Below are 16,009 nucleotides of genomic sequence, written 5' to 3' on the forward strand. Positions count from 1 at the left end.
CTCTGATGGCATGTGATCAAAATCACATGAATCATAAAAAGCCCCCCACTGCAAAAATGTGCCACATCAGGCTAATTGATCTCACCTTTGCTTCGGCTGTTCAAATCCCTGATTCTGAATTTTAGATTGTGGGTTGATGGTTGTCACCCTAGCAGGTGCTGAGTGCTGGTCAATTTTGATTGGCTGTTCTTGAGATAGAAATAGCACTGCCTGTTTAACACATTTTGACACCAAGTTTTAGGAACCCGCCCCCCCCCCCACACACACACATGGCTTCTCCAGCACTTCTGCAACCAGCTGCCACCAATACAACATCACCAGGCAACCAACGCACTCTGAGGAAAGGGGCTGGGTACCCAGCTCTGAAGCATCGGCTAGCAGATACCCATCCCAGCCAGCATCACACTGAAGTAATGTGGGGAGAAAGCGAGGCCAATTCTGCTCTCTTGGGCCCCGGCTGCTGATGGCAGATGGCATGACCCGGGATTCGAATTCTGCGTCAAAGTCTTTATTATCCAGATTACATCAAAAACTGATTTTTCTTCTTCTCCACCTGGTAGGAGCACACTTCCGTAGTATAGACTGTGCTTTATCATTACATGCTGTATGTACACTTGATGAAGATTCTTTGAACGATGCCATAGAAGAACCACTTCTGGGTCCATAAGGAGCCATGTTTATGTAATAGAGATGTAGAAACAGGAGTGTGACGATCCTTAAATTGCTGAAATTGGAACCTTTACATCAAGTAATGGTCTTTTGGGCATTAAAGGATTATTTACATTCACTCAGCTCAATTACAAACATGGTTCTTTATGAAAGCAAAGAGGTTCCTCTCTGGCGTCGCTCAAAGAACCCTTTCAAGCACCCTTATTTTTAGGAGTGTACCACAGACTTGTGCTGTGGTTGTTGTTGGTCTAAATAAATAAAAAAGGACCATTTAGATCACAGTAATGTCCTTGTTTCTGGAATGGCTGAGGTAGTTTATCAGTTATACACATTCGGAGTGACTTCGGAGGGGCTGCTTCTAGTCCAGCGTTATTTATTATTTTTAAAACGACAACTCGCACGCTGTTACTTAAGCACCCTTTCCAAGTTCTCTGCTTAGCTCTGTTTCATTGCTCCACTTCATGCTAAGCTAATAGCTTATCCAGAGAGAGACGCTTCTCGGAGGAAGCATCCGGCGAGAGAGAGACAGAGAGAGAGAGAGTGAGAGAGCGCTCAGAGCTCAGCCATGGCAGCCTTTATCTCTCTCAAGCACAGACCAAACTTTATCATCATTATGCAACCCTCCCCGCACAGTAGCCACAGGAAAGAGCAATTATTCGTGGGGCCCATTTTAATGCATCACTGTCAGAGCAATCAGTAAGTTGTTGTAGGCTTTTTCCTTTTTTCTTCTCCTTCTTCTTCTTCCTCCTCTTCTTCATCATCTTCTTTTTTCCTCTCTAAGTGATGGCCCTGTATGGGAGCCCATTTATCCCGCAAGTACTCAAGCATTGATGTGTGCCCAAACAATTAGGGGATGTTCTTTTCATGAAAGAGCTTTTCCTACACGCCGCCTTCGTATGGGTCAGTGGACACAGGATGGGCAGGAGCCGGTGCCTATATGCAAATATACCGAAGCACTGATTAGCCTTAAAACAACGCAGACACGGAGCAGGCCATGCATTGCCAATTGGATTTGCCGGAGCGAGGAAACACGCACAAATAGCTGTGTTTAATTGAAACTGGACCAGTGCCAAAAAACGTTAATTACTCTTTCAATGTCCCCGAAGTGATAGCGATATCATCGTCGCATGTTTTTTTTTTTTTAGGCCAACCCCTAAATCATAATGAGCAAAAGATAGGCCTATCTGCACAGACGTCTGTTTGTTTTTTACACAATGCAGTGCTGACACCCGAAAACAACACAACGTGTTTACTGATACAGTGCGGGTTAGCATGGCCCCGAGGATTACTCTACGCTACAGTGATAACACACTATCACCAGGCTGACGCCGCCGCCACCGCCGCCGCACAGTGACCTCTTATTTACGGCTGGCAAATTAGTACAAAGCCCATTATATTTCACCAAATCATCCTCAAACAATCCCCTTTGCCTGCCGCGTTTAATAAAGATGCATCGTGTTTTATGGAAGCGTCGAGCAATTGCTCACGCTTAAATAAAATGAAAATAAATGAACTGATTGGAAATCAATAGGCCTGCATCAATCTTTCCCTGTAAGAGAGACGGGCAAAGAGAGAGAGAGAGAACGAGAGAGAGAGAAAAGAAAAATCAATATTCATCCTAATGCAACATATCATAAATCAGGATCATTTCAGCAGTAGTACTGGAGCCCTGCATAGTCCATCATGCTCTGCAGGCCTCTGGTGGACGTCCTCAGAGGCCCGGTCAGGAATTACTGAAACAGATCCACGGCCACACCAGGGTAGGTTTACTAACAGAAATCGTAGTAGACCTGGGGGGGTATTTCGCACAGCAGGATTTCTGTGAAATGCTGGGTCATTACAAGCCCAGAGGACTGGCCAGTAGGAGTGTTCTTTACCTCTTCTTCTATTGGACAGAAATGAATTGTGGATTCATGAAAAATAAATAAAAATGTACACAATTCTCAAATGCTCACCCCAAATGCTGTCAGTCAGCCAAGCCAAGGATGCTTATCCAATTTTGAGCTCCAGGTTACAAGGCAAATGTCTAGCACTGGTTTTAGTTCTGTTATGTGCATTTGTCCATTTTTTTGTCTGTTTTTAGAGATGATAGATGGTCAGAAAGTGTCAGTAAACCTCATCAGCGAGTCTGTTTGAGATTACTGAACACCTCAACATAGGCCTCCAGTTTGCATGTTGCTAAAAGTGTGAGATGCACTTTTCAATGCTTTGTGAGCCGGTTCTTATTGCTGCGGAAATGATGGAAAAGTCTTGTTTTTTCCCAGAGGTTTCTCTACAGTTTAAATCAGTAAACGCTTATTAATGCTTGCTTTCTGTTGTTTTTCAGCATAGAAATGTGTGACATATTCCTGTCTGTGTATTTTATTAATAAAAATGACAATAATAAATGATATGATAAATAATAAATGATAATAAGAAAAGTCTTTGATTTTATAGATTTTTTTAGATGACGTTCATTACATACTGTATTAAGTTGATGCAGCAATGTCCGAGAGGAATCAGGTTCAGTAGATAAAAGGCTAAAAAAAAGTGCTATTAAAGGACAATGGTCAGTACATGCTACAATGGTCAGTACATGCTAGGTGTATAGTATTTTCCTCAGGTGACTGCAGGTTTGTTTTTTTATCAATGATGATGTGAAGAAGTGTCGTGTGTAGTGTCGTCTTAGGGAGACTACAACAACAGAATATGAACATTGAGCTTGTGTAGGTGGGAGAGCTGTGTTAATGTGAAATTCACTATATGGACAAAAGTATTGGGACGCCTGCTAATTCATTGTTTCTTCCAAAATCAAGGGTTATTAAAAAAAAAAAAAAAAAAAAAAAAAAAAAGTTATCCTGCTTTTATTGGGGGTAACTGTCTCTACTGTACAGGGAAGTCAATCTACTAGATATCAGAGCATTGGTGTGAGGATTAATTGCATTCAGCGACAGTTCCACTGCTTCACAGCTCAATGCTGGACAGCTATTTACCCCTCCAGCCCACGCTTGGCAGTAGGCATGGTGCCAATAGGTTCATCAGGTTAATCTGCTCCAGAGAATCCTATTCTACTGGCAATAGTGGCAAGTGTGTGTGTGTGAGCATTTGCACATCTGTGTCAGCAATGAGTGAAACGTAAAGTAGCAGAATGCGTCCATTAGAAGGTGTGTCCACAAATATTTGGACATATAGTGCATATGGATGGACTGAACATGTGAATGTAGGAAGTAGTCAGAGAATGAAGATGTGTTATAACTGTGATATAACTGTCCAGTCTCAGATCGTCCAACTCATTCTGAAGTGTGGACATCCACTGCAATGGGCGGTCTTGAAAAAGCCAATTGGAGAAAAACCTGCTCCGACAGAAAGCCGCCTAGTTGCTGTGTGTCCCTCAGGAGATTTGTTTTCCTGCATTTTGATACCAAACACTTGCACCACAAGAATGCTGCGAGATCACAGAAAAGCATTGTACTTTGGAAAGCGAGAGACAAAAAGGCTTCCAAGTGGGATAGAGTGTGTGGTTGTATGTGTGTGTGCGTGTTGTATGGTGGGGGGGGGGGGGGCGGGGGGGGGGGGGGGGTTTCATTCGTAAAAGTGAAATGCTGCTAGTAGATCTTAAAGGCAGTGGAAAATCTGGAGGACAGTTGAATTGTCATTGTTTCTGGCGGTGCTGAGTGTTTAGTGGCAGAGGCCTGTTTTCCCCTGTGATTTGATGAGCTTAAGACTGCTGCCTTTTATTCCGGGATCAGGAATGTTAAGCATTTTATTATTTTCAGCAGCACTCTGTGGGAACTAACCTCTCGCTCTTTTTTCCCCTGAATTAGGGGGAGGTATTTTTAAACTGTGCGGTGTAAACACGAGCACAGGCCCTCAATAGAGGCCTGGCTGAATGAATGCATACGATGCTTTTCCTTTTCAAGGGGGACACTGTCTATCAGGTTACCTGGACCATCAGTGACATGAGTATAGCCTGGGAATTAGTTTTCACACTTTTCACACAAGCTGGGCTTCAACGGGTTCTGAAAAAGGTGTGATATCTACATCCCAGTGAACGGCAAACATGAGCAAATTAACGTCACTTCAAATGTAGGCGACCAGCCAAGGCCTCTTTTTGGTGTCTGCACTGGAGCTAAGAAGCTAAAGTTGCAGAGAAAACAAACGTACTTTCAAATGGCCAGTGTTTTTAATATACATTATATGTCCAAATGTTTGTGGACACCCCTTTTTATGGGCTGGAGGGGACTACAGCCTCCCAGCATTGAGCTGTGGAGCAGTGGAACTGTTGGATTCTCTGGAATGATGGATGGTGCTCCATTCAATACTTTTGGGATGAGCTGGGGTGGTGATCCTCCAACATCCTGCCGTCACTGAATGCAATCAAATCCTCGTTGTAATGCTCCAAAATCTAGTAGAAAGTCTTCTTCCCTGGACAGTACACAGTTATTCCAACAAAAGCAGGATAATTTTTTATATCCTTGATTTTAGAAGAAACAATAAACAAACAGGCGTCCCAATACTTTTTTTTTCTATAGGGTGTATGTTTATTGATAATTAATGGGGTCATGCCAGTGGTGTCTGTATGGTAATCCTGTCTGTATGGTATTCCTATTTACCCAGAGGAAAAAATAAAAAAAATTAAATTTTATATATATATATATATATATATTTGATAGACAAGCTATTGCTACTTCTGTGTTAACTGTGTGTGCAATTGTCTCAAATAAAATCAATAGTACTTTTAACAGCAGGTATTCACTAAATATGCTGAATTTAACACATTTATTGAAGAATTTTACATATTTATTATATTTCATAAACTGCATATTTGCGCTCAAACATGAATGTACAAATTACTTTCTCTTTCTCTCTCTCTCTCTCTCTCTCTCTCTCTCTCGCTCTCTCTTTGGACCTGGTCAATGCCCAGCAGCTCCTTGCCCCCGGATACAGAGTGTGTTTGCCTCTGTCTGGCTTTTTTTTCCTCCCACTGATTGCATCTGTGACGTTTCTCTCCGGCTCGCTGTGTGTTTGCTCGTTGGCGAGGAAGAAGCCGAAGCAGAAGAAGTGACAGAGCAGACCTGAAGGGAAGGAAAGAAGTTACAGTGCTCCACATGATGCGTTTGTCACAACAAATAACGTCGGCTTAGTTGCGACACCTTCCTTCTCTCGAGTGGAGAGCGCTGGAGTGATGAAAAGAGGTTAGGAACACAGGATGGAGCTTCAAACACGCTGGATCTCGCTTCTTTCCCTGACTTTCCCCCCCTGAAACCAACGATTTAGTCAGTAATTTGGCAAACGACTCTGAATGAAATGTATTTAGGGGCCGTGTAAACAAAACCAAACAACCCATGGCAAAACGCATTGGATGGAGACATGTAAACAGAGTTGTCACATCCAATCCCGCTCCTTCTGCCTCATTAGGCCGCAACCTTTATTATCCCATTATCTGATTCCACAAATCTAACACAATAACACGCATTCATCTTATCTTCATAACGTACTGCTTCTGTGCACTCATTCATTTTTGGGAAGTTGGGAGGGGGTGGGGCGGGGGAGGAAGTTGGTCGACAGGCAAATTAATAATCCTGTCGTCATGGCAACATTTCTTCCAACTCCATCAAGTGAAACAGAATTAGGAGTAATGACAGGAAACAGAATTAGAAATGAGATTTTGGAGGCAGTCGAATTTGTAATAACATGGCCAGTCATTTAACCAATCACGATAAGACGTTCAAATGAGATTTTTTTTACAGGCCCTTTGTCACCGCAACAATAGAAACAATGAATGCACATCAAGAAAGTCCGAGCACCAGCGGCAGAACGCTGCTTCTGCATCACGAAGTTCGACTAATCAGGAGGAAACTTTGTTTTCAGGACTGGCAGAGGGACTTAACCTCAGGATCAGGTTTGAACGACATGTTTAACAACCGCTTTCCCTCCAACCTGCCGGAGCAAACTTCACCCAACCTCATCCGCTGAAGTGAATCTGCCTCTCAGGCAGTCAAATCCACACAGCTCAATCAAATCCTTACAGCAGCACTCCTCCAAAAGCTAGTAGAAAACCTTCCCTGGACAGTAGAGACAGTTACTCCAACTACCCTTTATTTTAGAAGAAACAATGAATTAGCAGATGTCCCAATACTTTTGTCCATTTTTATTGCTAATTAATGGGATTATGCCAGTGGTGTCTGTATTGAAATAATAAAAAAAAAAAAACATTCAAAGCCATTCACGATTTCTATTTATTCAGCAAATGTTTATATGTATTTATTTATTTATTTATTTATTTATTTATTTATTGGACAAGCTTTTGCTTTAATGAAGGTCATCAAGGGCACTCGTGGTTAACTGTCTGTACAACTGTTTCGTCAAATAAAATCTTGAATAATACTGAGTATTTTTTTTATTATATTTAATAAACTCCATATTTGGGCTTTTAAGACGTGTTAAATATGTTGTTTACAGGCCCTCTGTCACCGCAACAATATAAACAATTATTAGATGAATCAAGAAAGAAAGTTTGAGCACCAACGGCAGAGCTCTGCTTTTGCATCATGAAGTTTGTCAGGAATCTGCCGCTCAGGCTCAGAAAGCAGCTCAGGGGTGTCAGATTTAGTGGTCTTCAGATTTGATGTGTGTTTGTTTCCCTTTAAATCACACCACTGAAATCAACTTTAACGCTTTAGCACCACAACGTCACCACAACAATGTAAACGTGCTGGTTTTGGGCTTGCCAGAGTCATAGAAAATCCACATACTCATGAATAAAGCTTCAAGCTTTGGTTCCATAAATGATAAAGTATTAGTAATAGAGATGTGGGAGGATGTCTAAAGAACCTTTTTGCACATCTCTCCTACATTCACTGGGCCTCATTCACCAATGTCTTTCTCAGAATTTGCTTTTTCTTGAGGAAAGTCCTAAAAAAAACTATTTCCCTAATCAGCAATAAGAGAACACTGATGATAAATGTTTCATTTACTAAAAACACAGGCAAATACAGCCAAAAGTGGCTCTTCTATAGCATTGCTCAAGGGATTATTCGAAGCTAGAGCGTACATGAAGTGTCCTTCCTAGACTGTCACACGTACTCCACCGCATTTCATAACTTCTCCCACATCCAACATGTCAGCTATAAGAACCAGTATATCCCAGACACTAGTATGAGATAACAACTTTATTCGCTTCATCTGTGAGTGGTCATAATGTTTTGGCCTATCCATCTATGATAAGCCAACGCTTGCTGAGTTTCGCTTGCATTTGCTACGACATTCAGTCACTGTGTGTCAGATAACGATTGATATTCTTAATTATTAATTGTTCTTATTTCTTGATTGACTTGTCACTGGGATATTTCACATATTCTTGCAACTGAATGATTACAATTAATCACCATTTCTCCTCAAAGTTAACAAAGTTCATCACTAATGTATATAAGAACGTACCAAAACATCAGGTTAATACAATAAGACTAAATATTCAATCTTGCTTCTAATTCTTAATAGCAGTGTTGTAATCTAATGTAATAGGCAGAAAAGCATCTCTATCATTGCTACTCTGGGCCCGGCAGACTGGAAACTGCACTAGGTATCTTTGGTGAAGTGGGCAGAAAACGTTCACACGTTCACAAATACGCTGCACAATCTGAGTCATATTTAGTGTAAAACCCTGTAAATTTAATGCTGGTTCTGTTTCTTTCAGCTTGTCCAAAAATGCATGTGGAAAGCGTGTCCTTCAGGGGTGGCTCAAAACATGAATTCCACTTCCTGACTATAGGGGGAGGCCAGGAATATAACACTGCTTTAATTTGTCACTGCCTGCGTATCTGTGCACTCAGAAAGCCATTCATAATCAGATCTCTGGGGTTATCTGATTATTCAAGTGGTCATGTAAACAGCATACTCCGATTTCTTAGATCAGTGTAAGGTCTAGAAATCTGAACAAATCCAATAAAGAGAGCTGGATTTTAGCTCAGTAATCAGATTTCTCAGCATGTGTACTCTTAACTGGAGTATTCTCCGATTTCTCAGTCTGCACATGCGTGAAAAATTCATCTCCTAGGTGATGGAGGTTCATGTTGTGACTCAATGCTGCAGCATGAAGTTTGGGTTTTACGTGAGAGCAACGTCATGTCTTGTTCTGGGAGGTAATTATCTGGCTGCAAAGCAGAACTCCGATTACTGCCTGACTCATGTAGACCCAGAGTTTCCCATTATCTGATTACTCAAGTGCATGTAAACATGTAGATCAGATTACTGGGGAAAAAAAATAGATTATCGGATTCTAAAGTGCATGTATTTGCATGTGTTCTCCTGTATAAAACCCTGTATAAAACCTTGTATCTCCACAATGGCAACTTTTCAGGGAACCTTCTTAACTTTCAATGGAAGTCAGTGGGAAAAGATAGCAAAATCGAAAGCAGCACAAATTGAAATTTTTTGTGTGACAGCAACTCTGTAGATTTTTGTATCAGTGGTGCCAGCAGTGATCCAAACCATATTGAACCATCATGCAGGTTCACGATTCTGCTGGGTGGACTCCAACAGCAGGTGCATGTTGATTTAGCGCCTATGTGTACGTTCTCACAAGCGCACACACTCACTAACAGATTGCATAAACCTGGCCCTGCCCTGTACTGTAACGCCCTGATGCAGCCGTGGACTTTGGACTATGATATCATATGTTTGAGCAATGTGTCATCCGTCATTTCCCTGTCCTGCTGGTTTAAGGCCTGTTGTCTCACCAATTGTAAAACCGGCCTTTCATTATCTCATTTTCCCATGACTAAGGCATTCTTTTGTTAAAATCTTTTGTTTTAGGCCAAGCCCAGTCTGTACAACAAGCGCACTCAGGCTACAGCTTCAGGTGCGACCCACTGACTCATCCCCCTCCACCCCCCACCCCACCACCACCACCACACCTTTTGACCGAGGGTACGTCTGTGTAATCAGTGAGGAAGTTCCTTACTGCAACCCGTTGTGCCAACTCACGGCCAGTAAAGCACACGGCAGGGCCGTTGTGTAAACTCAGCCTGACCATTACCATGCTTACATGTTAACACCGCCGTACTGGGGCCGTATATTTTCATCTACAGCAGCGGAGCCCCATAAAGAATCGTAAAAGCCAACAGCAAACAGCTGAAATGGGGTGCTTCATATTGTTCATAAAATTGCCCTAATAATTCTCACTCAATAAAGTGTCATTATTTTTATGCTTTTCACTTCTCGCAAAGAAGGGTTGGCACACTTGATTTTACAATACAGAGATTTTCACATTTTCAATAAAAGCAGAATTATGGCTTCAATTAAGGCCTGTGTGGTTAATGGTTGCTTTCTATAGTGTATAGATCCTGCAAATGCATTTTGCTGGAGACTGCTCTCCGCAAGAAGCAATGAAGTTGTTTAAGTAGCATTCTTGCTCTTGTACTGCCTGGTCAGAGTGTTCAACGTGTGTATGTGCATGTGCGCACGCGCGTGTGTGTGTGTGTGTGTGTGTGTGTATGTGTGTGAGTGAGTAAACACCTGTGTTCAGCTGAAAATGACTCACTCATATCTTGTGACCTGGCCTGCAGTGGCAAGAGCCCTCTGCTTCACATTCTTCAGGAAATGAATGATGCTGCAACCGAGACCGTGCTAGCCTCAGGAGAAAGAGAGAGAGAGAGAGAGAGAGAGAGAGAGAGAGAGAGAGAGAGAGAGAGCAGAGCAGATGGATAAGGGCTCGCTCAGTTTATTAAATGCTCTTCAACACAGCCATGACGAGCCAAAATGTGTCATGTTTAACGTATTTCAGTAAAAACTGCTCTGTTCTTCTCAGAGGCCGTGGCCGAGCTTTTGTGCAGCAGTGCTGACTTTAAAAGCTGCACATAATGAAGAGGGTGAAAACTCTCTCCCAGTGACATTTTCACATATAATCAATCCAGCAGAACAGCACTTAAGGCTGCATTATGTAAGAATTTTGTAAGCTCCCCCTACTGTTACAGGGTAGTGTACTTCACGTTTAGTCCACTGCAGTAAATGCAAATCAAGCTTTTAGCTCCACCTCATAGACAGCTGTTCACATGTATTTGTTGACAAGTTGAGGGATACAGAACCAGCACTGGAAGGTAAAGAAGCTTGTGGACTGAGGCGGTAGAGCGATATTACAGGATTTTACACTAATATCATCTAGCTTATGCAGCGCTACACAGTTCTGGAGAGAGGTCTCTCTCATGCAGCTCCAACAAAGTTCCATAGTGGCAATGACAGAGACGCCATCCTCCCTATTACTGTCAGCGGGGCGTCAGCATGATTTTGAAGCTGCTATTTTAGGGTATAATTGTGTGAAGCCCCCCAGCATTGTGCTGTGCAGTGAAACTGTTCTGTGGAATGATGGTTGGTGCTCTATTCAGTACTATTTTAATGAGTTAGGGATGATGAGGTGGGGTGGTGATCATCCAACATCCTGACTTCACTAATGCTCTTGTTGCTGAATGCAATCAAATCATCACAGCAATGATCTAAAATCTATTAAAAAGCCTTCTTCTCTGGACAGTCGATATGGTTACTCCAACAAAAGCAGGATCAACTCTTTTTAATACCCTTGATTTTGGAAGAAACAATGAACGAACAGATGTCCCAATACTTTTGTCCGTATAATGTATGTCTAACAGTGAGGATTTACGTTTTTTTGCTCTGAATTCTGCAGGATTCTAATTTAACCCAAATCTAATTAGGGATGTCTGGATCAGATGAGTGGATTTTGGCTGGATCCAATGCTTGTAGGAAGGTAACTCTCCAGATGTCAAATGTACATTGCAGGGTATGGTTGACACAAATATATGAGATGGAGATATTTATTCAAAATCCTGAATACAGTTTGACAGAATAGTTATTTAGAATATTTTCTTTTGACATTTTAAGAAGGATTATTTTAGTAAGTTTAGCCAGTTCTTACTGTTTTACTGTATTTCTGGTAGACCATTGCAAATGCCTTTCCTATCAATTTACATCACTGTCCCATTTTAGCACACAAACTGTTCAACTTCCAGTTTCCTAAAATAGAGTCTGTAATATTCAACTATAAAACTATACTCCCCACAGTTTTAACTGATTTACATATTAAAGGCTTGTGGGGACTCACAAAACACAAAAAAGGGTTTGTATGTTTGCATGAATGTAGCTTTTATGAGGGTTTTCCAATGCATTGGCAAACGTATCCCATTTCAGCTCAGTTCATGAGACAGACGGCCAGACAGTCCTACTTGGGGGACTGTGGGAGCAGCAGTGGTACTGAATGAGCAATGAGAGAAAAAACAAAGTTGAGAATTCCACAACACACAAGAACTACTAAGAAATCTGACAACCAGTAACAGCGAGTAAACGTAGGAATTAAGTAAAAATTAGATTTTTTTTATTAAAAAACAAACAAACAGTATTTCTAATGTATTCTGAATATAGTCTTTTTTGACATAATGTGAATCTTTAGTCTTTACACACTCATATCTCATATTGTATGACAAGTGGACCAATAGAAATGCTCCATAATAACTTTTACATTGACTTTCTCCTGTAAAGATTGTTTTGATTGATTGTGTATTTGTGTATTGTACTGGATATACAGTGCATTCAGTTTTGAGCCATTGCTATTTTTTCCAAACTACTAAGCCACTTGCACATTGTCTCTGTCACATAAAAACCTTGTATCTCAATTTTTGACATTGCTCAGTTTTTGACATAATGTGAATCTGGTAGTTGGTCTTTATATTGCTCTTTATATTGTGTCATTCGATTGACATTTTGACAGGTTTTTGATTGTATCTCAATTTTTGACATTGCTCGGTTTCTCAAATTGTAGGATGAATAGACCGATCGAAATGCTCCACAATGACTTTTAGATTCTGTTTCATGTAAATTTTCATTGAAATTAGTTTTTTTTTTCTCCTGTGAAGATGACATTTTGATGATTTTGGTTTTTGGTTGACAGCGATGAGGTGTTACTTTTTGTATATTATACTGGATATACATTACCAAATACATTTGACATGACGTGAATCTTGGAGTTCTTCTTTATATTGTGTCAGAATTCATGATTCATGATAAATGGACTGATAGAAATGCTCCAAAATGACTTGAAATGAAATCTTACATTGACTTCCATTGAATTTTTTTTTCCTTCTCCTGTAAAGTTGACATTTTGAAGGTTTCTGATTGACAGCGATGATAACGTACCTGGTTTCTTTTTTGTGTATTGTACTGGATATACATTATCGAATACATTTTGGTATCGAATACACATTGGTACATTTTTCAAACTACTAAGCTACTTGTACATTATCTCTGTCAAATAAAAACCTTGTATCTCAATTTTTGACATTGCTCAGTTTTGGACATAATGTGAATTTGGCAGTTGGTCTTTACACTGTCTCAAATTGTATTATGAATAGACCGATTGAAATGCTCCACAATGACTTTTGTATTGACTTCTATGTAAATTTTCATTGAAATTATTTTTTTCTCCTGTGAAGATGACATTTTGAAGATATTGGTTTTTGATTGACAGCGATGATGTGTTACTTTTTGTGTATTGTACTGGATATACATTACCAAATACATTTGACATAACGTGAATCTTGGAGTTCTTTATATTCTTTCAGAGTTTCAGAATGAGTGGATCAATAGAAATGCTTCAAAATTACTTAATTAGAATCTTTTTCCATTCAAAATTGTCATTTTGGAGATTTTTTTCTTTGTGACAGTGACAATATAATACATGTCCCATCTTATTTGAAAACTCCAGCTCTCCAGCTCTCTATACAGTATCAAATTCTTTGTTATTTGAAGCTGCTACTGACCATCAAGCCTTCTCCAGATGGTTTGTTCAGTGTCATTCCCCATGGAAAGGACAGTTAGCTGTGACAGGAGCGCATCCCTGCCAAACAGCGGCCAGCTGAAGACGGCCGCTCGTGCCCCAGAGAACAGCCAGACGTAGCTTACTGTCACCGCGGCCGGAAGGAAGTGGAGTGTGTCCGCACACGTGACACTGCTCACCTCAGCCGTCTCAGCTGCTAATGGATGAAGACTTGCCAGACCTCCTCCGGGGGACAAAAAGGAGAAAAACACGCTGCGAACACTAAACTCCATTTCCCACAAGGCCCGGTGGTACTGCTGGAAAACAACAGCTAGGACGACAACACCACAAATCATGGCTGACAGCGAGATACCCAGGTGGGTTTTAATAGTGATCCCATGCTGGTTCCACATCTCTGCAAGCCACTGAAATGACTTCAGGGTTACTGATAACATCTGAGCAGTGGTGAAGACTTTGTGTTGAAGACTAGCTGGATGCTTTCTGACTGCTATACCTGCAGGCTGGCATCCTGACGTAAGGAACAAACTAAGGATGCACAGTGTAAAGTCACGATAACCTTAAGCAACCTAACGTCTTACCACTACTACTGCTGGTATAGCATAATGGGTCACAACCCCGCCCTTACTGTGGCAGGCTAGTGTTAGTTTCCTAGCCAGGCAAACACATCACACTACACCAATAAGCGTTCTGGCACAAAACTCTGAACACTACATTCACTACAGTGTTTTCTGTCCCTGTATAAAAGAAGCTCTGTGCTGCCTGTATTGTTGGATGCGCTGTGATAGTTTCTGAGAGGGCATAAACACATTCTGAATGCAACTCGGCTCCATAAGGGCTTACTGTTGGGTGGGTTAATCAGACAAATGATCAAATGAGAATCAATTTGCCAATTAGATTCCAATTGTTGTGTGAAAGATAGTTTGTGATAAAGACTAAATACAAGCAGATGTATTTTCAACTGTTGGATTGACCTTAAAGGGTCAAATACCCTTCTGGAAAAAAAACCCAGCACAGCCACCTCAGGTTGGTCAAGCTGGTTAAGCTGGTTGACCAGCTCAGTTTTTTTTTGCTTGAGTTTGAAGGTTTAGCTGAGCTATAAGCATGACCAACCTGACCAAGCTAAACAACTAGTAGCTTGACCAGCATTTGATTCTGAGCCACCAGTATGAACCTGGTTGACCAGCATGACCAAGTTAGCATAACCACATAACCAAGAGCTGGTAACCAACTACATTACCGGCATGAGGTATGTTTTCATCTGGTCAACCAGCTTTTCAACCACCTTGACCATCAAAGACCATCTTAGAACTTCCTGTGGAGTTGCTGTAAGTGTATATTGATGAATCGAGGAATGATCCAGTGGTGTATTTGGGCATGCGGTGTGTAGCGTATACTCACTCTTTTGTGTATACTTCTTCTGATGCATTCATATGTTTAGCCCCAGTATACTCACATTAGACATATTCCTACTCAAAAAGACTAGTTTTAAAAGTTAAAAATTTAAAAATATGGTGCAAAGATTGATGGTTCTTCTTCATATCTCTATGGATACATTCAGCACATGTCTAATTTGTTTCATTTTTGCTTTTTATTTGTTTTTTATTTCTTTTTGATACACTGGGATTTCCAATAGAGAACTTTAATTTAATTCTGATTAATAAGGAATACTGAAATGTTAATGGCATTAACAAAAAAATGTAATACTCTTACGTAGGGCTGGGCGATTTGGTTAACAAAAAAAATGTAAAAAAAAATTATACATATCACAATATTCAAAGGCATTTTCACAATACACAATCATGATATCACCTGTAATCACAACCTAAAAACATCAGTAGTGACAGATTCTTCAAACTACTATTCAGATACTCTCCCGTCCTGAATACAGTGACTTTCATTCAACAGCTTTTGCTCTTTATCTAATTAAACCAGTCTACTCACACTGTTTGTAATTAAATATGCAGTAGAGTGATTGTTATGCACTATTCTTGATATTTTGTATCACGATTACATAATTTATTACAATATGATAAAATATCCTCATATTGCCCAGCTCTACTCTACTCATGGTGTTCTGTGGTTTGCTACCTAATGTCAGCTCTCTGAACCCAGAAGGGCTTCTGTAGTTACGTAAGCTTCGAGATAAGGTGTAAACCTTTGAAAAAAAAGGTGCCAACTCCTACCTTCTGTTAACAAGAAGGCTGTCAGTGGTGTCAAGATTTCAAAAAAACATTCCTTTAAGTGACTAAATTCTCAGACGCAACCATTTATTTAGCCTTTTTATGTGCTGTCTGAAAACAGATGGCAGAAAAGGTGTTCTCATCTCTTTAACCTCAGAGAATTTGTGAGCTTATGAATCAGACATCAGTCAACTGAGCTGGGCTGGGCTGGATTTATAGTGAATCCACTTGATGTGAACCAACAACTTGCAATCAGAATATTGCAAGGCACTGCAATCACAGTATGTAGCAATATGTGTGCTACTCTGTCCAATAATGAAGCTTAAATATAAGCCTACAT

This window comes from Salminus brasiliensis, chromosome 5 (assembly GCF_030463535.1).
Source record: "Salminus brasiliensis chromosome 5, fSalBra1.hap2, whole genome shotgun sequence".
NCBI classification, from domain to species: Eukaryota; Metazoa; Chordata; class Actinopteri; order Characiformes; family Bryconidae; genus Salminus; species Salminus brasiliensis.